The 25,165-nt window shown below is 48.1% G+C and overlaps 2 long non-coding RNA genes across 2 annotated transcripts in view; one reads left to right on the top strand and one right to left on the bottom strand.

Moving 5' to 3' along the window:
- LOC123820251 overlaps nucleotides 1–7,910 on the top strand; it is a 28,693-nt gene extending 20,783 nt beyond the window's left edge. The window contains exons 2-5 of the long non-coding RNA XR_006785922.1: nucleotides 308–470; nucleotides 850–1,244; nucleotides 6,502–6,679; nucleotides 7,085–7,910. This is a non-coding gene — a long non-coding RNA (uncharacterized LOC123820251). The remainder of the gene's footprint in view (nucleotides 1–307; nucleotides 471–849; nucleotides 1,245–6,501; nucleotides 6,680–7,084) is intronic.
- On the bottom strand, nucleotides 3,239–21,970 carry LOC123820255. The gene is made up of 3 exons (XR_006785923.1): nucleotides 21,868–21,970; nucleotides 11,103–11,250; nucleotides 3,239–6,193 (listed from the first exon to the last, which is right to left on the bottom strand). It is a non-coding gene; the product is annotated as an uncharacterized LOC123820255 (long non-coding RNA).
- Between the last annotated feature and the right edge of the window lie 3,195 nt (nucleotides 21,971–25,165).

Genomic DNA, 25,165 nt, shown 5'->3' with positions numbered 1-25,165 from the left:
ACTGTATCCCCCCACCCTCCCCCCGCAAAGGTATGATAACAATTTCTCCTGGGCACTACCATGTGCAGTAAATTACCATCTTTAAGTGGGTGATGTTTACTGGCTTTTGTTTTTTGTTTTTTTCCTCCAAGTTCCTTAGGTCGTTATAACCTGGTGTTAAGGTGCAGTTCTGGAATGGTGCACCAAAGCAAAGATTCTTGTCCCTGAGGGATAAAGGAGACGGCCCGGCCCACCAGCCACTGGCTCCACCCTGGCTTGATGCTGGTGTCACAGGCCACTGAAGTGGCTTCTCCTGCTTCTGACCCAGGTTCGAATCCCGATTCCTCCACTTACTAATGGTGAGCTTGGCCACCTGACCACCTCCTGGAGCCTCAGTGTCCCCGCCTGTAAAACGAGAGCCTTCCTGGCTTCTGCCATTGGTTCCTGCGCAGTTCACATCACCTACTGTCGGGAACGCGTCAGGCATCAGGGTACGTGAGCCTGCAAGAGGCGGGGAGTGGGACGTGCTCACCCCCAAGACTGGGATGGGAAAGGCAGATACAGGCATGATGGGCACTCTGAGACCACTCCTGGCCCTGTGCCTGGGTGCCGTTCTCCTGAGACACAGCCCCACCCCCGTTCCCTGAGCCCTGTGGGACCCTGCAGGTCCCTCACCTTTCAGGTGCCACCAGAACCTCAATAGATGACCTTCCTGGGTATGTGCCATGCTGTGTCCTGTGGGGGCTCAGGGAACTTCTCCCGGGTTGTAAGTCTCTAGGAGCATCGGGGGCGGGGGGGCGGAACAGGTGTCCTTGCTCTGTTCACTAGCTGCTGCGCGTGCCATAGGTGCTCACTAATGTAGTTTCCCAGGTAACTTACCAGGTGCCGAGATGAGTTCTAAGAGCGTTAACTGTGATCGCTACAATGGTGTTCCCATGAGAGCCAGCGACTGGGTCCCAGACACGGTATCAGGCTCTGTCCACGGTGGCGACTCTGGGGCAGGAGCCATGGTTATAAACTCCTTCTGGCAACGGGAGAGAGCGAAATCCGGGAAAAACCATCCGCCTCATGAGACGGAATCTGATCCAAGTTCTTAACCCCTGCAATGGGCCCGAGCCTCCGAGACGGACCGTGAGAAGCGAAGACAAATAGAATTCTGACCACAACGCGCTTTCACTCAAACGTTGACATTCCCAGAAGGAAGAACCCCCAGCCGGAGACGACTCCTGTTGACGTAAGCGAGCAGATCTTCCCAATGCACAAGGGTGAGCAAACACGGGCATACAGGGTCAAGTACACAAAACACAGAGTGTATCTGTTCTTGTATTATTGTGTATTAGTGACTGCAGTATGTACCTGTACCACCGCTGTAAACCTACCTTTGCCCACATCTGCACAATCAGAACAACTCAAAACAGGATTTATATATACATGTACCATGCACATATGTTTAGATCGTGTATTTGGGTTGGGCTGGTCTTGGTCCCTGATGCTTGAGGGGGCATCTCTCTAACACCCTTGGAAGTTCCCAGGGGACACGAGCATCTTTGTTCACAGAACGGTTGGCTTCAACAGCAGAAACTGATTTCTCACAGCTCTGGAAGTTGGAGGTCCCAGATGAGGCAGCGGAAGGTTTGGTTTCTGTTCAGTCTCCTCTGCTTGATTGACAGGTGGCTGTCTTCTCCCCGTGTCCTCACGTGGCCTGTCCTCTGTGCCAAAGTCCATCTTTTTGTAAGGCCACAGGTCAGGCTGGATGAGGGCCCGCCCTGAGGCCCGCATTTGCACTTAATCACCTCTGTAAAGGCCCGTCTCCAAATGCAGTCATGTTCGGAGGTATTGGGGGTCCAGGCTCCAACATGGATTTCGGGGCCATGCAATCTAGTCCATAACATCCTATGTGTCTCTTCATGTGGCTGGTCCAGATTTTCATTTTGCACAAGAAAACCGTGGCATAAGCCTAGCACTTTCCTGAGTTCTGTGAGTTGTTCTGGTGAATCATCAAACCCGAGGGAGGTGGTGGGAACCCCCACCTTTGTAGCCAGGCGGTCAGCCATGCGGGTGGCCGGGGCACCCCTGACCTTGCGGCTGGCATCTGGAGTCTAGGCGGTGTTGCTGGTGCTCTGCTCCAAGCCCTGTGCTGGCTCTGGGTCGTCCGTGTCAGAATCACACTGCAGTCTGTATTGCAGTAATGTATCTTTGATGACGTATAGTTTATATTGTTCCTTTGCCTTCATATGCTGGGAGCACTCTCGTCCATGAACTGATTATCTGGACGGAATACGTTAAGTCAGTGCAGGACCAGGGCCATCATGGCGGGGAATGCAGAGGGGTGGGCTCTCTGGAGGTCACTGCATAAGGAGCTGAGATGCTTCAAGGCCAGAGAGTGGTCCAGACCCTTTAGAAGTGATACTAGGGTCTGAAAGGCTGAGGGTCAAGGGCAGGGGAGGGGCATCCTCAGCAGAGAAAATAGGGTTTGGGAAGCCCCGTCTTCTCCTTCTGCTGTCATCTCGGTGCTTGAAAGTGGCAACTTCCAAACACGCTCGCTCCATTTCAGAGCCCCACTGCGGGAAACCCCAAACGTACACTCACCCCACAGACTCCGGTGATGGCCCAGATGCTCGTCCGTGAGGCCGAGATCAGCTAACCCCGTTCTCTGAATTGCTCTCCCCAGACAAACGTACACTGCCTTTCATCTGGGTCTCGGTTTCCTGAGTTTCTGTTGTCCCTGTGGCTTTTCAGGCTCCCATCTGGCTTTTCATCCTGACTCCACGATTATTCATTCACACGCCCACCCACCCACCCACCCATCCAATTTCATCTCATCCCTTCCCATCCACCCACCCACCCACCCATCCATTTTCATCTCATCCCTTCTCATTCATCCATCCACCCATCCATTCAATTTCATCTCATCCCTGCCCATCCACCCACCCACCTATCCATCCATCTACCCATTCATCTAATTTCATCTCGTCCCTTCACATCCAGCCATCCATCCATCTATCCTCTCCATCATTCTACAAATATTCATTGAACACTTACTTTAAGCTCTATCCTAAGCCAGAACAAAATCAGGGCTTGGGGTGCTCGCCTCCAAACTAGAGAAGCTGGCCTCCTCCCTGTCCTCCCCCCCACACCTGTCTTCACCTCACTCACTGCCTGGACCACCCTCCCTGTCCCCCCGCCCGTCTCCTGGCCCCTTCCTGCAGGGAGGTCCAGCTTATGCCTGTTAAGGGCAACCCCACTGAAGGAAGTCTCCCTGGCTTGCTGGCAGTGGGGCTGTAGGAGGATGAACAGACTCGGTCTGCGTGCATCCCATGAGTTTAATACAAGGGGGTGAGTGCACCAGGAGCCTGAGTCTAAGAGCGAGTAGAGAGGCCAGGGCCAGGCTTCATCCTCTTTGCTTGGATGAGATGGAGGGTTTGCCGAGGACACAACCTGAGGGCCGAGGTGTGGAAGGGGAGCAGACGCTCCCCGGTGGACAGAGGAAGGGTGGTTTCTCCAGGCAGAAGGAACAGCATGTGCAAAGGCACAGAGGCATGAAGCAGCATCTTTGGGGTCCGTGTACGTGCCCACAGAAATCACAAAGTTTTAAAGGAGCAATTAACAGACCATTCAGTCTAATTGTTCCATTTTATGGATGCAGAGACCGAAGCTCAGAGGAGGGAAGTCAGTTATCCAAGGACACACAGACAATTTTCTCACAGAGATGCCCTGCGCCCCCACCTGCTTGCAGAACCAGCTGGGAGAACACTATAAACCCCCAAGGTCCTAGACTTAGGCCCAGAAGTGCTGACTGTAGTAACATTAAGACAAGCCTTCCAGGTGAGAACCATTGCCATGTTCATGTCATATATGAAGAAACTGAAGCACAGAGAGGTGAAGCAGCTTGCTCTAGGCTGCACAGCAGGTGAGTGGTAGAGCTGGGATTCAAACCCAGCCAGAAGTTCCACAGCCCATGTTCTTAACTTCCACATGGCACTACCCATCTTACCAGCTCATTTAATTTTCAAGGTATGTTGTCCTCACTGTGCAGTAAGATTACAGAGACACAGAGAAGTTAAGTAATGCCCTTACAATGCACAACAAATCTGGGATCCAAACCTAGGCCGACTACATTGACAAACAAAAGATGCATCAAAACATAACAGGACCGAGAGCCTGGCCGCTACTGGGAGGCGGAGGGGAGAAGAAGCCGTTTCAGTTCCCGCCATCCTAAGCGGCGGGGTCGGGGGCCGAACCTGTCCTGCAGTTCCGGTGTGGCCCTCGGTGGTGGCATGCCAGTGCCGGCGCCCTTTCTCACCCTGCATCACCTTGAGCACCTCACTGACCACCGTTTGAATTCTGCTCTCCTTGAAAGCAGCAGGTCATTTTGGCAATCAGACACCCTGCCAGCTGGACTCCGTTCAAGTTCAGTTGCGTCTCCCTGACCGGGCAGAACCCATCCATCCGTGATGAAATGTTCCACTGACAGCAGCTGAGGGGATGCGGCCGGCGCAGGCGAAGAGATTGCTAACAGATCGGCTTGCTCGGCCTCCAACTTGGATAATAGATGAGCAGGGACACAAAACAAACGAAACCTTGGCTGGGTCACGTCCCACCCTCTGGGGGGCCTCACCCCTCCTACCAGGTGCCCTTGGGGCTCTTCCTTCATGGCCTGCAGGTCCAAACAAAAATGTAAATTGCCTGTAGTCACACATTTCTAGAAATATTGCCCAATGGTCTTGAAAATATTAATGTCCTGTGACATGTTAACATAATTTTCATGATTGAGGTGTCGAATGTAGATCCTGTACATATTTACACAGAAGCCAGCCCAACCTGATATTTTTAATTTTTCATGTTTCTGGCAAAACATTGACTGAGTTGCTGATGTTTATTTCAGAGGTAGAGATAAATTTCCTTCCACTGGAGAGATAAATGGGCAAGTTATAAGGTTCCAAAGCGGGGGAATCTTAGAAAATGTCTCTGAACTTTAATAATTCCTCTTCCCATTTCTTCCTCTCTCTCTCTCTCTCTCTCTCTCTCTCTCTCTGTCTCTTGTGATAATTTTAAGAGTTTAAAGATTTGAAAGTGGGCCATCCCTCAGACCACCTTCTCAGAACTGCTGTGGCACATTTGGCCAGACCCCTTAAAGTTTAAGGCTGAAATAAACATTTGCATTACAAGAGGCAGGGAGGGATTGTGGAAACTCACTCAGCTCAAGTCAGTCCCGGAGCCTGAGGTTCCGCAGAGAATGGGGAGGACTTTCTAGTAGATCTGTGGCTCTCAATACTTTTTGGGCCCCTGGTCTCTTGACAACTTGCTGGAAGTTCTCTGTATCTTCCTTCCAGAACAGTGGGCCCACAATATAAAAGTGGACACACAACACAGGATATATATTTTAGCTGTATCAGTCAGCCATAGCTGAAGTTATGCTGCATAACAAATCATCCCTCAACTCAATGGCTACCAACAACAAGCACCTACTTTTCTTGCTTCCTCTAATTTCTTGCTCATGTGTTTATGGTCAGATCCCGGAGGCGTTTCCATTTCACACTATGGGTTGGCTGCACTTGGATCTGGGTTTCGGGACAGTTCAGCTCTGCCCCGTGTCTGATTCTGAAGGGACAGCTGCTCTTTCCTTTTTGTGTGGATGGCAGAAGCTCGAGAGACAAGGCACAGTGTGCAAACAGGGTTCAAGGTTCTATCACATCCCATCTGTTCACACTCCATTGGGTGAAGTCAGTCATGTGGTCTCATTCAAAGTCAATGGGGCAGAACGGTCTGCATTGCTCTGACGGGACGAGGAGAGGGAATGAACGTGTGTTGTACAGCACTCCAGTTTAGCAGGAGGTCACGAACGCTTGGAAAGCTGTTTATGAATCACAGTTGAAGGGCCGGCCTGGAACCTGAGTCTTGTAGGGTGATTTGCAAGCCTCAGCCAAGGCAGGGACCTGATTTGGGGAACTTGGTTCAAAATGCAGAGCGGAGACCACCCTCCTCCAGACGTTCAAGTTCAAGGCATCTGGGTGGGGCCCAGGGATCTGCATCTTAAATGGCCACACCCGGGGGTGATTCTGATGCTGATGGTCCAGGGTCCATAATCAGAAAACCAGTGGCTTCATGGTTCTTAGCATGTGCTCGGGGCTCCGAAAGAAGGGTTCAAATCCCAGCCCCACCTTTCTTTGACCTTGGTGAGTAGCTTTGCTTTTCAGAGCCTCAATTTTTTTCTCTGAAAAATGAAGATAACAGAAACACGTGTTATAGGGGTGTTAGAAGGATTCAGAGACAAAGTAACTAGCATCGTGCCTGGAACGTGTTGAAACCAATATCCGAGCTAGTTTGCTGCTCCGTTGTCATCACCCCCCATCATCATCGTCATCATCATCATCATCATCATCGTCATCGTCATCACCGTCATTGTCATCACACGGATTCTTCTAGCTCCAAAAGTCTGTGACTCCACAGTACTTTTACCTTGTTACTTGTCCGCAAGTCTCATCTCCTCAGATTATTAAGCTCTTTTCATTCTTCTGCCAGATACCTAAGCTGGGAGACTTTCTGCCTGTGAGCCGGTCTATGTCCAAGTTTAACACCCCACCGGGCGATGCTCTGCACTCCCAGGGGCACGTCAGAGACGAATTTCCTCCGGTGAGAACCAAGTGGACCACGGCCTCCAAACGGCTCAGGGCCTGGAGTGGCGTCGGATCCATGCCCGGTGTGTGAGCAGCACTGCAGAGGGAAACTGGGAAGGGTGGTCACGTACTGTGACACTCACAGCCCAACCCTTCGCGGATCCTCTTCGTTTTCCGACCCCCTCTCCCACCTTCCTTCTCTCTCTGCCTCTTTATCTCTGTGTGTCTCCCTTGCTGGTGTTCTTCCTTTCCTCTGCTGTGTTTCCCTTTCTTTCTCATTTCCTTTTCTCCCTTCTCTGCACCCTTTGCATTGTTTCCATAGGCCCTGTCTCCTTAACATCCCATGCTCCTGCATCATTCCTCACTCGGTGGTGTCTGTCTGATGCCGATACCTGGTGGGCGTTTGATAAAGGGATGAGGGAAGGGAGGAGGGACTGAAAGAAAGGCTTTCCCCACCTGAAACCCAGCTCCCCTTCCTTGAACTCCAGCATGCTCCACCCCTCCTTCCTGGTGAACGAAGCATCGATTGGCTGAGTGAATTGCAACAGCATCTGCTTCAAAATCAGCCCAGGACCTGATCCAGCCCCTTGCCTTTGGGCAATGCTGTTTACTGCCCGGAGAAGCTGCTCCATGTCGGAAGACTTTTGTTTCAGCCTGGGCTGAGTGTTCGGCCAAATTTCTAACCACTTTCCCTTTCATCGACCCACCCATTAACCATGCTGTCGCTCGCCTCCTCTGACCCGCTGGAGCCCGCGCACGCCTTGCGGTCTCCAGTGCGTCCCACTGGGTTTTCCCGCTTCCCTGCCCCTTGGTACTGCTAGTCCTGGGCTCGGCAAACGTTATCTTTAAAGGGCCAGAGAGCAAACAGGCTTTGTGCACTGTCAGCCTCTGTGCAGTTCTGCCAACGTGGACGAAAACCTGGAGATGCTCAACACGGAACCGGTAACTCCTGAACCGATGCTGTCACCTGAGACCGGATTCCCACATAATGACTCGATCAGCCTTTACCGAGCAGTTATTACGAGCAGATTCTGCTTTCCGCAGAGATTTCGACTGGCAGGACTGGCAGGATGTTAGAGATCACCTAGAGACCTCCTAGAATGGAGACTGAAGACTGGCCGTGTGTTTCCCAGATCTGATCCACGGAGGATTTTGTTTTTCGCTCATCAGCTGTGTGACTCTGGGCAAGTTCCTGAGCATCTCTGTGCTTCCGCTTTTTCACTGGGGAAGTGGAGCTGGAACTCACGTCACCGGAGTGTTATGAGACCCACATGAGTGTGTGCAGTGTTTAAGATGGGGCCTGGAATGACCTGAGTTCGATTGTGTTAACTGGCACGGCTATTATTTGCGTTATCGTTGGTATTGTTGCTGGTTTTCTTTTAGGTGGGACAGGCAGTCTGGTTTCTTAGTCCCGAGCCCCGAACTCACTCACCCCTCCTGCCTCACCTCCAAAGCCACTCGATTCTCCCAGCCCTGGGTAAGCCGATCCGCCACATTTCACAGGGAATTTGAGGTCTGCATGAGGATGAGAGTCACTTGGCTAAGTCCCCATGGCCAGTCAAGAACAAAACTCATCTAGATCCCTGGTACTCACTTCCTAACCGTGGGGTGCTCACAGCTCTTCTCGGCTGTGGGCACCCCGCAGCTGAGCACCTCACGCTGAAGTCCTCCTGCTGAGTGTTTCCATGCTGGTTACCAAGGAGCCGGAGACAGCTTCTCACTAAACCACTTCTGAGCCAAAGACCGAGAGCTGCCGATGAGGCTCCCGGCCACCTCGGCGGGAGAGACGCTAGGGGATGTGAATTTCTACCCGCATGCACTTCACTGAGCTCACTGAGCTTCATGGGAAGTAACTCAAGGGGTGGGAAATCAGGCTCCAGGGAAAATTCACGCTGCTCAGTTGTATGACCAGTGAGGGTCCAGAGAGACCCTGCCAGAGGCAGCCCGGCTTCCTACTGAATCAGTTCTGCCAGGAAGTCACCAAGCATCTGCCACCGATTAAAACACTCAGACGTGTGAGGTGCAAGAGGGCATCCTTGTGGTCCTGGGGAAACCGATAAGCTCAACTCGGTTCAGTCCCAAGTCAATGGCAGAGGCGTGAGTTGCCTCGACATTACAGGAACCATTGAAAAAATCACTTTTCTGGGTGCTCGATTGATCTCATTAAGGACATATGGCTTTTATTCAAAATGTCTTTGATAATGGACCTTAGTTATCATTTCTTAATGCCGGGTTGCTTTTCCAGACCCAGTTGAGAGCTATTTCCTCCTGCGGTGAAGGAGAGGAAGGAAGGCCTTTGGAGGGGTGAACCATTAATGAACCAAGGGGGCGCAGCGCTCGCAGTGAACTGCATCTCTCCCCCCTGAATTAGCTTATGTGGAACCTTCCATCCATAGCAATGTCCACATTGGGAGCACAGGGTCTAACCCTTCATCCAACACCCTGAGACTGTCCTCTGATTGGTTCCTGATGTGTATACGCATCAGCCTAGCACAGTGGTAAACTTACAGTGTTATTGACCCTCAACACCCAAAGCAGCCTCGTAAACTGACCTTTGGCGAAGGCACCAAATAACGTGGTTGTAAGTTCACGGAACACAAAGCCACCAGGAGAGGGCAATGGGAAAAGTGGAGTCCAGGCCAGTTCAGTGTTCACAGTGTGAGCTGGGAAATGCTAAGGGCGGGGTGGGGGGGGGGGTTGAGACTATCCCAAGATGTTTTTTGGGCAGAGAAACAAGAGCTAGCATCTCTATGACCCAGCACCCCTCTCTCCCTGGGGTGCCTTTCGGGGCTGTGATCCAGTGGTATTTGTGGCTCTGACCACCTCGGGCTTTCCACATTCAGAGAGGCAAGCGTGATAGCGGATGGAGGACATGGAGCTAGGATTCCGTCAGTCCTGAGTTTGAATATCAGCCCCACCTCCCGCATGCTGAGTGACACTGGGCAAGTTACTGCATCTCTTGGAGCCTTTGCAAAGTTTGTCACATGGCTGTAGAAGCTAGAAGTGAGAGAGAGATCATCTACATACAGTGCCTAGCGTACGGTAGGTGCTCAGTAAATGTTAGCCAGTGAAGTGATAGTAAATGTTGAGCAACTGGTTCTATATAAAAAAAGAGCTCTGATGTAGCAACTGCAAATTTCCATGAGGTGGATACTTCCATCATGGCCCATTGCAATTGCAAGCTGTGGACAGAATGCCATAGGATTCGGAATAGGAAAGGATGAGCGCAAAAAATGGTTCTCGTAAAGACAGGTAGAAACTGCCTCCCGCCTGCCTCCAGTTCCCTCTTCCTACTCCCTCCCTTTTTCCTCCCCCTCCCCCCTCCCAAACCTTAGATAGAATCCTAGATGGAAAGTCAGCAAGGAAGTTATTTGTGTTTAACTCTCCTGTTAAACAGTTAAGGAAACAGAGTCCCTGGGTTCAAGGTCACACCGCCAATAGTGGCAGAGGTGGGGCTAAGGCAGCCTCTTCGCTCCCAGTCCAGGGCACTTTCCATGTCACGCCGCTCTCGGGATTTGCCGCGGGGCTGCCCTTCCAGGAAGAATGGCCTCACCCTGAGAGTTCTGGGAGATCGCTAAAGTCAAGACCCTTCAGCCAGGCCCTCGGCGCTCAGCCTGGTTTTGGGTTATATATTGAATGGGATCACAGTGCAGAGCTCCTGCAAGTCTGGGCTCTGTTCATAATGAGAGTGACCCGTTTTCCAGCCTGGGCACACACCCTTCCCCCCATTGGATCATCTGTCATCACGAAATGAAGTTTCTAATTGCCGAAGCCCCTGGGCTCTGGTCCCCGAAAACGAAGGAGCTCCCATTGGTCTGTGATGGAAACCGAGCTGCACAAGATGGAATAAACTGCAGCCAGGGCCCGTCAGCACGGAACCCATGGGACCGCCCCGCAGTATCGGTCTTGCACGGCCTTCTGGGCCCAGGGACGTTCAGATGGTGCTGTCAGAGATGCGAGGTCTTAGGAGCAAGACCTTCATTTAAAAAATCCTTGGCTTGCGCACCTAACCGCCCAGGATGCTGTAATCTAGTAAGCAGATGAAGAATGTTTACTGGGCACACAGCTTGGCATAGATTTCTGAGTCAGAAAGAACATAAGGTACAGATTTTGTCCTGGCATAATTCTTATCAAGAATAGCTGTGTCTAAATCACTCAATCTATGTATCTATGAATCAATGTATCACCCATCTATGAATGTATCTATCTATCTATCCATCTCACTCGCTAGTTAGCTATCACCCTGCTATATTTCTTCATTTAATCAATCAGATGTTCCTGTGGCATGTTCTATGTGCTAGAAGGAATTACATCTTCTGAATTCAAGCACAGATGATACCTGTGTTTAGGAAACATGTTTGAATGAGAAACAAACTTGTACTTAATCATCAGAGAGATGCAGGTTCAAATCCCATCTCTGCTACTTAACTGCTGTGTGACCTTGGGCAAATGGGTAGACCTCTCCAGGCCTCTGTTTCCTCACTTAGGAAGAAGATGGGTCCCTACCTTGTGGGACCGCTGTGAGGATCCGATGACATACTGATGACAGCATATTTGATATACAGCCTGGTGCGTAGTAGGTGCTCTGTAAGTCTCAGCTCGGATTGGTGGATCAGCTGACTTTGTCCACTCTGCATTCCGCTTGGGTTAGGGACTGAAAATACAAATAGGAATAACCGATACATAGATACATAGATAGATGATAGATTCACTGATTTAGACACAGCTCTTCTCGGTGAAAGTTATGCCGAGGCAGAGACCGTATCTTGTATGTGACCCCCGTTCCATGACCTGGGCAGAGCAGGTGTGTTAGACCATCAGAAGTGTTCCAGGGAGCTATTTCTAAGCACCATAGGGGACTAGGACACTGGGCCAAATCAACCTAAAAAATAAGAGACCCCCCTTGGGCATTTCCAAGTCTTTTCTCTTATTAGGTGCCCTGCAGAGCCGAGAGGTTGGGAGTATAGCCCTGTTTCACAGATGCACTAACCACAGCCTCAGCAAGTCAGTCGCCCAACAGGCCAGCCCCCGCACGCCACCCAGAGAGGGTTGGACATGACCAAGGCATCCTTGTGAGTGCAGTCCTCATGGTCAAGGTCTCAGCCGTGACCAGACACTCCCAGGCCAGTACGAGAAACAGTGAGGCGGCTTCTGGGTGCAGCCAGGAGTCTCTGGGCACCAGGGACAGAGAGACAGGCACCCAGCAGGACAAACTTGACTTGAGTCCCGTGTCTCCGAACCAGGGGGCAGAAGTGATTCCGAGTGGAGCGTGATGACCGCCTCTGGTCTTTGACTCCAGCCTGGTGCACAGACCAGTGCTTGGGCCCAGGGAAGAGAGGGAACCTGAGGGGGTCTCCACAGAGACCCCTGTGACACACGGGGGCCAGAACAGCACTGCCGTGGGACCTGCCAGCCACCAGGAGGATAGGCTGTGTCCTCAACTCTGCCACTCAGAGAGATCCGGGATGTCCATGGAGACCCAGTGATGGAGACTGGGGACTGAAGCCCCTGAGACATGGAGCTCGGTAAAGACAGCAACACTCACCACTCCACAGGGAACACACGGCCGTTTTGTAAGCTCGTGTGGAGACAGCCTCGGAGAAGTCACGAGCACTTGGCTGCAGAGGGCATTGTATGAGCTGAGGTCCTATGAAGCCAGAGGGAGGGCGAGGTAGTAAAATGTGAGGTTTACTTATTCATTACCATGAATGGGGGCCCCACGGAGACATTGCTGAGGCCTGGGTTGGGCTAGTGCCAGGGTTCATGAGAAAAGGGGACAACCATCCATGTGTTCTAAAAATCCAGTTCACATTCACAGAGCACCACTATACAGAGAGGAATAATATGATCACCATCTATTGGAAGCCAGTGAGAAAACCTAGACTGCCGTTCCATGCAATAAAGGCTTGGATGGTAATAATTGTGATAATCCCCGAATTGATTGGTATGGCCAGCCGTGGGCATGAGATCCCAACAGGTTGCATCAGGGTGAATTTCAGAGCCCCTTGCTGGAACAAAAGCCTGTTCTCTGTTGTTCTGGTTAAAGGATTGTAGCTATGAGGTGTGGAGCTCTGGGATCATGTTCCTGCTGGGTAGAAAGCTGTTCAAAGACAGACAAAATCAGCAAAGGAAGGCAGAGCTACAAAAAGAAGAAACCTGGAGCAGAGTCCTGGTGATGGCACAAACCCCTGGATCAAGCCATGCCTGAAGCCCACATTGTTGCCTGACTCTCCATTTATATAAACCAATACCTTTTCTTTGGTGTTTATGGGAGGTTGGGTTGTATTCACTACCACTTGCAGTGAAAGCATGTATTAACACAGCAAAGAAATAATGGAAAATTTGTGTTCTTAAAGACTCCGAAATACTTGGGCACTAAGTTGAAGAAGTATAACTCTTTTTTCAGTCACAGGGGAATTCTCAAAATGGGGGTGAGTGATTGGATTCTCTTATCTTAAACATCTTGCCAGGCCCAGAATGGAGGCTGGGTCGGAGTAAGGCAACGGTGAAAACAGAGGGACAGAGAGGTGGCAGAGGGGAAGGTGGTACAGCTGGCCTGGTGATAAAGTGGGGACAGCTAAGACGGGCTATGAATTTTGAGGGAACATAAACATTCAGTCCGTAACACACACCCTGTCGCACACTCCTGCGACAGGAATCTACTGAGTGTCTGTTGTGTGTGTCTTCAGCGGTGGGGGTCCAGTCCTCTGAGCTTCCCGACCAGGACCCTGAAGCATCCAGACCATCCCTGCTTCAGACTCCTCCAAGGAGCCAGGGCGAATGCAGACTCTCAGGCCCCACCCGACACTGTGACTTAGGGTCTCTGGGATTGGGCCTGAACATCTTCATTTTAAACCAGTTCTTCTCACCTCCACTTGCCTGTGCAGAGGGTTCTAGTAGCTTCCAAATCTTGAGAATCTCCTAAGTTTCTGCATCTGCTGGAGATTTTGGAGACCTGATTTCTCTCCTTAGCGCTGATGTTTCTGTAGCGACACGAACACCAGAGCTGTGTGATATAACAAAAGCTGAGTGGGGTGTGGGATGTGCCGTTTTCTTTGTGTTTTTTTTCCCCCTTCGGGTTTATTGAGGCATAATTGACAAGTCAAATCATAAGATATTTAAAGTGTGCCTCATGATGATTTGACATATGTATACACTGTGAAAGGTTCCTCCCACCTAGTAAATGAACACATCCATCACCTCACATATATATATATAGATATAGAGAGAGATAGATGTATTTGGTGAGAACGTTTAAGTTCTCTTAGCAAATGTCAATTACACAATGCAGTGTTATCAACTCTAATCACTGTGTTTTACATTCGATCCTCAGACCTTACTCATCTCACAGCTGAAAATTTGTTCCCTTTTACCAGCCTCGCCCTATTTCCCCCACCACCCCCAGCGCCAGGCAACCACGTTTCTCCTCTCCGTTTCTGTGAATTTGACTTTCTTTAGTTCCGCCTATAAGGGACACCCTGCAGTACTTCTCTGGCTCTGTGTGACTTATTTCACGCAGTGTAATGCCGTTAAGGGCCATCCGCGTTGTCGCAAAAGGCAGGGTTTCCTTCTTTTGCGTGGCTGGGGAACGTTCCCTTGGGTGTATTCCACAAGGCCTCCCGTCGTGTTTGTCCCTGCCTCTGCTGGTGAGCGGTTAGGTTGTTTCCGAGTCTTGGCTACGGTCCACAGTGCCGCGACGCACGTGGGAGGGCAGCGATCGCTTCCGGGTCTGGTTTTCGTTTCCGGAATGTGTCTTCCGCAAAGGGCGGTGTTTGGGGCATGGATTTCGTGAGCGACTATTTCAGCGAGGGGAGGAAAGAAGAGAAACGGGGAATGTAATCTAGGTAGACCAGGATTTTTATAAATTGAGTTTTTGTTTGAAAAGGAAGGGACAGAGACATTGCTTCACTGAAAACTAACGGTTTTAAAAAAATGCATTTATTGATTTTAGAGAGAGCAAGAAAGAGAGATATCAATTTGTTGTTCCGCTTATCTATGCATTCAATGGTTGATTCTTATATGTGCCCTGACTGGGGATTGAACTCACAACCTTAGCGAATCTGGGATGATGCTTCAACCCACTGAGCTACCTGGCCAGGGCCTAGAGGCTATTTGCAATGAAATACATGACTCCCGGTGTCTTCCTGTTCCGTGACCACTGACTGTTCTCCTGAAGGGGGTGCTCCTTGTCTGTGAAACAGGTTGACACTACTCTTCTGGGAGGAACTGCTTAACATCAACATTATTAATTATTGTTAATAATTCAGTGTTAATATTTTAATACCTCCAGTGCTACAATCACTTTTCCAGTGCCCCATTTCCCTTTTACAATTTTATTTTTATAGTAATAGTGTTATACAAATGCCAACTTCAGATTTCAGCATCCCTTGGATTGCATTATTTGTGGTGCTATAAATTCTTGCCAAAGAAAAAGGAGATGTGTAGGAAAAGTAACCTTTAGATTTTGTTATTTGAACCATGGAGAATGTCACATTTTGTAGTGACAGACTCCATGTAGCTGGCAAGGACCCAGCAAAAGCCAAGGCCAATGACTTGCCATCATCACCCTCATCTTCATCCCACTTATGAAGCACTTCCTGTGTGCCAGGTGCTGGACCAAGTGTTGCATATACATCATCATGGCCTTCGGCACCGACGGCCACTCCATGCTGTGTGAGCGCCTATGACCCCACCTTGCAGATGAGGAAACCAAGGCTCGGAAGGTTAAGTAAGTTCTCCAAGGTCCAGAGCAAGCATGTGGCAGGACCACTACTGTATGCAGTCAGGCCGACCAGCCCCACAGTCTGAATCCCTCACCATTGTGCGTTCCTGCCTGACAGAAGGAGCAGGGATGACAAGGTGGGTGGGTACACGTTGTTAAGTGCATGCGAAAGGTCAAGGTTGTTTCCAAATAAAGTTCAAATCCATGAGCAGCTTTTTGGAAGTGTGTGGAGCCCTTGATGAATATATCCAGCAGAGAAAAGTTGCGAACACACCCGTGCTCACTGGGGAAGCAGCAGAGTAATAGAATACAGTGGTAGAGGGTCAGAGGTCAAAGTGAAAGGCACTCTTTAAATTTCAAAAGAAAATCTTGTCCAGGGAGACACTGTTAATCTCTGAGCCGCAGCCTTGCATCTGCTCCCTGCAGGTGTGGGCGTGTGATTTTTAAGGATATTGACTCCACCCCCAGTGTGTCTGGTAGTCAGGTAATTTAGGGAAAAGTGACTCTATTTCCAGCTCCAGCGATAAGCCCCGCCCCACAGCTGGCCTAAACCAATCAGAAAATGCTGTTCTCTGGAATGCTGGTTGCCAGAGAGCAGGAGGGGGAGGGAAATGGGAAATGATGGCCAAACAGTACAAACTTTCAGTTATAAAGTGAACAAGTTCCAGGAATCCAAGGGACAGCATGGTGACTGTAGTTAATAATACTGTATTTCATGTGTGAAAGATATGATGAGAGTAAAGCTTTGATGTTTTCACCATAACCACAAAATGGTAATTACGTGAGGTGAAGGTATGTTAACTAATCATATTGTGATAAACATTTCACAATACATACCTGTACCAAATCATCACATTGTACACATTAAGCTTACACAACAATGTTATATGTTAATGATATCTCCATAAAGTTGGGAGAAAAGAAAGAAGGAAAGTTCTACTATTGCACATGGTTGTTTCAGAGAAGGGCACCCAACCGCACGTTAAATGAGTTCTCTTGGCCATGACGATTGGTTCAGATGTGGGTATGCGACCCAAGTTTGGTGCAGTTAGAGTGAAACAGAATTTGGTTGGGTGATTGAGATAAAGAAGCCCTCTCTTTCCTTCAAGGAGATGTGATGTATGGAACTGATCCAGCCATTTTGTCACTATAATACAAGTGAGTCCAAAAATGAAACCATCATGTGGAAGAAGGCAGAATAAGACAATTGCACAAAATGAAGTCAGCAGCCTGATCAAGCTGTTCCTGAAACTGGTATTGACCAAGTTTCATTGATACGAATCAACAAATTCCTGTTATGATCCACGTCACTTCAAGCTGGGGTTCTGTTTCTTGCAATGAAAAGCATTCTAACTGGTCATTATGTTTACAGTTTAAATATGACCGAGTCCAAATGGAGATCTCTGTCCTCATTGTGTGTCCACCTTAAAGCTACCTTAGCACTTAATCTTAAAACCAGCAAACAAACAAAAAAACCCAAGGGCTAACTGCACAGTCTGTTATGAAAAATGAGTCTTTTACTGACATTGCTATGGGAACTCTGGGAAGGGAATTTACATGGCATAAGAACAAGGAAAAACTTAAGATTTTCCGTCCCCCCACCCTTAGGACCTCAGTGCTAACACCCATCTTGTCTTTCCTCTTCCTCCTCTCCCTAGAGCTTCTAACGTCTTTTTAGTAATTCCCCTTTAGTAATTCCAGGGAGATGAGATCCACGGGAGAGGCGACTCTTCAACGGGGTGCTGTAGGGTGCGTAGGAGTTGGTTAGGTGGAGATCTGTGGGAAGGACACTCTGGATAGCGAAACGATGCGAGCAAAGGCAGAGAGGAGGAACAATGCGTGATGTGCTCTGAGAACGTGAAGAGGGAAAAGCAGAGAGGCGGTTCCCCAGACTAGCAAAACATGAGGTTGGGACAAGATGATCCCAGGTGCCAATACCGCGCTAAGGATTTGGGATTCCATTCCTTGATGGATGAATGGGAAGCCATCGGCAATTTGTAGGCAAGGGCGTAAGGCCTGCAGGTGTGTGATTTCCTAGACAGACCATTGTGGTGGTTCTGTTGAGGTGGAAAGACTTGGGGGCAGGGGCCTAGGCATCTGCTCTCACCCACCATGAAAGATGCTGGCAGAGGAACGGGGTGAGGCGGAAGAGAGGTCTCCAGGGCTGGATCCCCGAGCCCCTGAGCAGGGAGACCAATAGGACAGAGAGACCTCTAGCGATGAGGCAAGGGAGAGGACAGCACTCAACAATGAGGTCAAGGCTGCAAGCCCAGGTCGTGCCAGTCCTCCAGGACAACGTGCAAGTTCACTCTTCGAGGCTCAGTACATTCCGTGTGTGTATCTACAGAAGGGAGTTACAGACACAGCTGATTTTGTGTTGACACACTCACTAAAAAAAGCATTAAGGGGGAAAAAAATCCCAAAGAGAGAATAAAGATTTTCTGAAAAGCATTCTTTGTCTTAAAAGGAAGCTAGCTGCATGCAAATGGAAAAACCTGGACAGGGAGTCGATTTGGGGCATCGGGGCGGCATCATGTCCTCCTGCAGGCCATGCCTCGGGGCTTTGAAACGGGGGTGGGGGGGTGGGGGTGGGACGTTGACAGGCTGGCCCTTGTTAGGGGAAACAAAAGTGGCTCCAAGGTGCAGGCGGCATACCTTCCCTTCTTTCCTTAGGAAAAAGAGCTACCCCATCATTTATCACAAGCTGAGTGACACCCAGCATTATTGCTGTCCTTTAGAAGAGGCACTCGGAGCTTTTTCAGATACTAAGACGCAGTCTGAAAAGAGCAGATGACACAGTGAAAAAAACGCTCATCTCTGAAAATATCTTGTTTTGTAGATTTGACTTGGGAATCGTGTACCTTTCCTTTATAACTATGAAGAGTCAAAATGAAAATGAAAAGTTACTTTAAAGAGCAAAAGCAACATGAAACAAACGAACCCAACTGTGCGCTGATGGGGTGGCTCACCACACCCAAGGGAGGCTGAAACTCAGCAAGTTGGAGGGAGACACCCCCGAGAAAAAAAAGAAGTAAAAAACAACAAGCAAGAACAACCAAGACAACTTAAACCATTCTCATCAATCATAGTATTAGTAATAATGCCATTGGTACTATAATTTCAACACTATTTTATGTATATTCTTATACTAATACATTATTGTATTGATGTGTAAAGTAAATACACTCTTATATTAACGTTAAGAACCAAGATTTTCAGCCAAAGAGAAAAGATATGAAAACACCCAAATCAGCCAAGTGAACATACCCTCGGAACCCTAAACTTGAACTGCAAGTGGTATGGACTCGTGATATAATTTCTTTGAAAAAAGGTTTGTCCTTCCCAGCTTTGCTCACTGTAATGACCTAGAAACAATGGCCGACCCAGGAATAACGGGCCAGCCTGGGGTCTCCGTGGACAATTTCCTGATGAAAGGAACCAGAGCTCCCTGGAGAAGTGGCTGGTTTCAGAACTGGGGCAGGAAATGTGTAAGATGGTCGTGGGACGCTTGTTCCATCGGAAAGCAAGGAGCCCACCCCTCCAAGATGATGGCGTTGGTGTCGAAAGGACTCATACCAATTCACTGGCTGCCGCCGGCTAATGATGGGACGGACCCCTTGAGAGCCTAAGAGAAGAACACCGGCCATGCATTGTTACACCGAATATGTTAACGTCTATAAGCTCGTGATGATACTAAAAATAATACAAAACAAACAAACAAAAACCCCCAAAACTCATTGGCTTCCTTTGCAGGAGGTTAAAGAACCAAATTATTTTTCTGAAAATTGGGAAATAAAAGAATTAAGCAATTGTCTTACCTTTCCTGTGAGAACTACATCTTTGTGTGATCATGTAGTCAATACAGAAAAGCTTGTTCTATGAAAGTAGTACCACTAATAAAGGAGTAACAGGATGAAAAGAGCACCGTTTTGCAAATGCCTGAAGCAATCGGTACATGGATCACAGCCCCCCACCCCTAGACCACCAGGCATCCTGTGCCTTTTGATGGACTAACTCAGCTACCCAGGAGATATTCTTGCCCCAAACTCTAACCTGATTCAGATCAAAAGTCTCGGTGCAATGACCGATTTACAGGAAATACAAAGGACTGAGAAACATGTTAAAAGGTACCACATAGATACAATGAACAAACTCGATATTGTGAGAAACTCTATAGAGCTCATGACCCAGTTTTTTTTTCTCCAATAAACAAATTGCAAGGAAAATAAGAGAGAGAGAGAGACATACACCACAGATCAAGGAAACTAAAAATTCATACCAGTGAAATGCAAATGTGTGGACCTTGTTTAAATCCTAACTCAAATTTGCTGTAAAAAAAAAATGTGTAGGCCTGGCTGGCATAGCTCAGTGGATTGAGCACGGGCTGCGAACCAAAGTGTCGCAGGTTCAATTCCCAGTCAGGGTACATGCCTGGGTTGCAGGCCATGACCCCCAGCAACCGCACATTGATGTTTCTCTCTGTCTCTCTCTCCCTCCATTCCCTCTCTAAAAATAAATAAATAAAATATTTTTTTTAAAGTATAGGCCAGAGATACAAGCAGGGAAATTTGAACACTGATTGGGTTTTTGATAATATTAATGAATTATTGCTAAGTGTTTGTGAATAATGCTGATAATGTGGTTATATATTTTAAAAGAGAGTCCCTCTCTTGTAAAGATTCACACTGAAATGTACATGTATAGAATAATATAATGTCTGGAATTTGCTTCAGATAATCCAGTGTCAGAAGGGCCATAGGTAGGTATAGATGAAATAAGAATGACCATGAACAGCCCTGGCGGGTGTGGCTCAGTGGATTGAGTGCCAGCCTGTGAATCAAAAGGTCACTGGTTCGATTCCCAGTCAGGGCACATGCCTGGGTTTTGGGCCAGGTCCCCAGCAGGGGGCACTCAAGAGGCAACCACACACTGATGTTTCTCTCCCTCTCTTTCTCCCTCCCTTCCCCTCTGTCTAAAAATAAATAAATAAAATCTTAGAAGAAAATAAAAAAAGAATGACCATGAAGGATGGTGGCTGGATCTCCAGGATGGGTAGATGGAGGTACTATTTTTTCTGCTTTTGTATATATTTGAAGTTTTCTGTAATAAAACACATAGGCATAAGAAACACAAACATGGCGGTTCTCTGGTTTAGTGACGTGTCCCAGGACAGACATATCAGGAGCCTTCTTAAACTCAGACACCGCAGCTGCATGGCTCTTTCAGATTCAGCAGTGGTGATCTTTCCCTCTTGGGAAATCAGGACTTGGACACGGACCTAATTTGAATGGGCTGATCTTATTTGAATAGCAGTCAACACAGGTTTGTACCTGAGACCTTTATGCTCAGTTGTCTATAAACCTTCTGTCTTGTATTTCTTGCCTGCAATTCAACCTATCGAAAACCGAGCTCACCAACTCCCTCTCAAATAAACACAGAGATCTGTCCTTCCCCCAGAGCCCCCGTCTAAGAGAATAGCACCACCAATCACCCTGTTTCCCAGAAAGAAATCTCAAGTAAACTCTATCATTTTCTTTTTCTTAGTTCCCTCCACGGCAGCCCCCATGACCCAGCCCACACTATTGATCTTCCCTCCAGGTGCCTTTTGAATGACCTTCGCCCAGTCCGTGTCACCGCCATATTTATCCTGGGCACCTGCAATAGGCTTCCTATCGATTCCTTAGAACTTAAAAGTTTTCTGTGGCTCCCTATGATTTCAGAACAAAACTCAAACTCCTCACCTTGGGATGCTCTGCATCTCCGGCAATGGCATACCTGGCATTATAGTAGGTGCTCAGTAAACAGATTCGCCGGTGGGTTTCTGGGAGGCACTCTCATCTAGAGGGGACTCTCTCACCAAGCTGCCCTTGTGTCTAAGCCCAGAATTAGCTCTTCATTTCTGACCCCAGCCTTTAATTCCAGGTGTCCGGTTTAAAATGGTTACAATAGGACAAAAAATAAAGGTGATGGAAACTCGAATTGTATGCTTAGGTGTGAGGGGTGCTACCTACCAGCTGTGTGACTCAGTCAAGCTCTTTGCTTGCCCCTTTGTAAGCTGAGGGCAATAAAACTAATCTTGTTAATTCTCACCTGAGGATATGTGTATTGATGAGAGAGAGAGAGAGAGGGAGAGAGAGAGACATTAATTGGTTGCCTCCCATATGTGCCCCAACTAGGGATCAAACCCACAACCCAGATGTGTGCCCTGAATGCGGATGGAACCCTCAACCTTTTGGTAAACAGGATGATGCTCCAACCAACTGAGCCACCCGGCCAGGGCAAAACTAATTCTGCAAGGGGATGGTGGGGGTCATTTCCATGAAGCATCTGCTTCGTTTAACTGTTTAGCCTATAATGGCTACTCTATGAATAGCTATACTGTGGATGATTAAGAACTATAAGGAAAAAGGAAATAAACGAGAAACAGAAGTATTCAATGAAGATACTGTGGCAGAAACTCCTAAGCAGCCCAAGATATAAATTTTCTATGTACAATCACCTCTTCTTCCCTCTGGGAGTCTGTCCGGGGTGGGGGGTGGCACTACTTACTTTTCCTGGAAGGGCCGCTTCGCTCCCATGGAGTCAACATAAAACACAAAAGGAGAAACATGGCAGCCCCCAGATATTTCTGTCACACTCCCCTTGTGTCAGCTACTGCTGCGATAATGGTGCGTAGCAACCCCCAAACCTGAGTGGCTCACAACAAACAGCATTTATGCCTCTCTCTCCCTCCCTCGGGTCTGGATATCAGCCGAGGTCCCCTGGGCTGGGACGCAGGGCAGCTCTCTGTGTCTCTCTCACTGGGGCCTGGGTGAGGGAGCAGTGGCCACCTGGAGCGAGGCCAGGTCACAGCACACAAGTATATTTAAAGCCTCTGCTTGCGTCACCTCTGCTCACAGGCCATCGGCCAAAGCAACTCTCAGGTCATGCCTCGGTGGAGTCGGCGAGTCCATGCTTTTATTCTGAAGCGAAGGCAGGAAGCCAGGGAGGGAAGAAAGAGTCGTGAGCCAACAACCCTGCCTACCACTCCAGCAAAACTTCGTACATTCGTGCATATTCGTACACTTATCTCAACGGTTATCAAAACCGTTTTGCATTTTTAGCATGGACAACCTATTGGGGGCAATGATTTCCTTATTCATTATCAGTTAGGAAAGTCAAATTTCCCTGGTTTATTTTTCCTACTGAAAAACAGAAGTTAATTACTTCTGGCCGATTCACCATGCTAATGTAAGATATAACTAATATGAATAAGAGGGGAAACGGAGTGGCATGTTAGAACTCTCTCCTCACAATATATCTGCAGATCTAAATCTATTCTCGGATAGCAAGTTTATTTAAAAAATGATAGAACCTAATTTTAATTTAAAAAGATATATGCACCTCTATATTCACTGTGACATTACTAGTAATAGACAAGATATGCCAAGATATGGAAGCAACCTAGATATACATCAATAGATGGATGGATAAAGAAGATGTGAAGTATATGTGTTATATGTTATATAATATAAAATATATAATGAAATATTACTCAGCCATAAAAAAGAATAAAATCTTGCCATTTGCGATAACATGGCTGAACTTAGAGGGTATTGTGCTATATGAAATAAGTCAAACGGAGAAAGACAAGTACCATATGATTTCACTTATAGTCTGTGGAATCTAAAAAAATGAAACAAAGGAATAAACAAAACAAAACAGAAACAGACCCATAAATAGAATAAGCTGACAGTTGCCAAAGGCAGGGGGTGGTGAGAATAGGAGTAACAAAAAAAAGTTAAACAGCCCTGGCTGGTGCATGGCTCAGTGATTGAGTGCTAGTCTATGAATCAAAAGGTCGCTAGTTCGATTCCCAGTCAGGGCACATGCCTGGGTTGTGGGCCAGGTTCCCAGCAGGGGGTGTGAGAGGCAACCACACATTGATGTTTCTCTTTTTCTCTTTCTCCCTCCCTTCTCCTCTCTAAAAAATAAATAACTAAAATCTTTTTAAAAAAATAAGCAAGTTGAAAAAACCATGTAATACTGAAAGATAGTTCATTAAAAAAAATAGGACCGGGGCATCCCTGGAGGATAAAGACGGAAGTTTAAGCATAGATTTTTAACACATTGCTTCACATTTACAGTCGTGCGACCCTGGGAAAGTCACTTAACTTCCTGGCATTTCAACTTCCTCATTTATGAAATATGATTACCATAGTTTCATTCTCACAGGACAGGGCAAAGACATAAAGGTCACATAACTAAGCCACGGGACATATGGCACACAATTATGGTGATCGTCATCTTTATTTATTAAATGATTTGTTTCGTTACTCACTCTCAAAGTATTCTCAATGGATTTCACATGATTACTTTCATAACCAAGTTAGAAAATTAGTCAGGAAATGTAAAATGACAAATGATATTGAAATAGCTAACCTTTAGACACTGCGTTTAGTTCTAAGATTTGGAATATATGAGGCCCAGCGTGAATTCCTAACGCTTCAAGTGCTTACCGTAATCGATACATAAAAACATGTCTATGTTGATAACCGAAGAGAGTCTGAATATTTGGAGGCTTTAGGCAAAAGGACTGTGAACGTTCCACAGAGGAATTACAGACCTTCCCATACACAAGCAAAAGCCTTCCGTGGGTCCCTGTGTTTCTTCACATGCTCTCCAAGGTGCCCTGTGACCCACGACCCCTGTCTGTCTCTCTGAACTCATCAGCGGTACTCCCACGCATCACCCTCCGCTCACTGAACTTCAAATTCTCAGAGCCTGTTCCTGCCCCAGGACCCTTGCACTTGCCCTCCCCTTTGCCTGGAGTGCTCTTCTCCTGCTTCTCCTCTTTCCAGCATCTCCACACATTTCCATTCCTCTTCAGAGAGACCTTCCCTGACCACCAGCCAAAGGGAGCCCCCTCCCCGGTGCTCTTTCCAAGTTACCGTGTAGTTCTTCACAGCACTGGTCACAGTCTTGCAGGACCTGGTACATCTAGTCACCCGCCATCTCTGTCTCCTGTGAGAATGCGAGCCCTCCGAGGGCAGGGCCCTTGCCCGGGCCGGTGTCCCCATGTCTCCAGCACTTGGCACAGTGCCTGACACAGGCTGGCAAAACGGTCAGAACCTTAGGAACCAAACGGAGGCAGCCACGTCCTTTGGCGAGGAGTGGGAAACGGAAGGGACTCGCAAAGTGGTCACGGAGGAGAGCAGGGTTAGGAGTTTACAGGAGGAACGAATTACAGGATTGGACATGGAAGGGGGCCGGGTCAGGCTGCTGCTTGGGAACCGTGGCTCAAGCGTATTCATAGCGTATTTATTCTTTCATGTGTCTATGGTTGCACTGCTATTCTTTTTTCAAATAATTTTTTATTTTCAATTACAGTTGACATCCAATATTACATTAATTTTAAGTGTATAGCCCAGTGATTAGACCTTTTAAAAAATATTTTATTTACTTATTTTTAGAGAGAGGGGAAGGGAAGACAGAGAGAAGGAGAGAAATACTGATGTGAGAGAGAAACATCAACGGCTGTCTCTCCTGCTCTCGTCCAGGGACCGAACCCGCAACCCAGACAGGTGACCTGACCGGGAATCGAACCGGTGGTCTTTCGCTCTGCGGGAAAGCGCCCAACCAACTGAGCCACACCAGTCAGAGCTGATCAGACATTTACACACCTTATGGAGTGATCACCCCAATAAATCTAGTACCCACCCCACACCACTTATAATTATTATAATATTATTTCTAAAAGGAATGAGTGTGTGTGTGTGTGACATACAGAGAAAGAGAAAAAGACAGAGAGACAAGCACCCGCCCCCGCCCACTCCCCTGCCCGAGAAACAGAACTGACACAGAAGCT

Source organism: Phyllostomus hastatus, unplaced genomic scaffold (assembly GCF_019186645.2).
Source record: "Phyllostomus hastatus isolate PE091 unplaced genomic scaffold, TTU_PhHast_1.1 phas_contig_1162, whole genome shotgun sequence".
Taxonomy (NCBI): Eukaryota; Metazoa; Chordata; class Mammalia; order Chiroptera; family Phyllostomidae; genus Phyllostomus; species Phyllostomus hastatus.
Note: the sequence above shows the minus strand (reverse complement) of the source record. Positions and strands in the feature narration are given on the sequence as shown.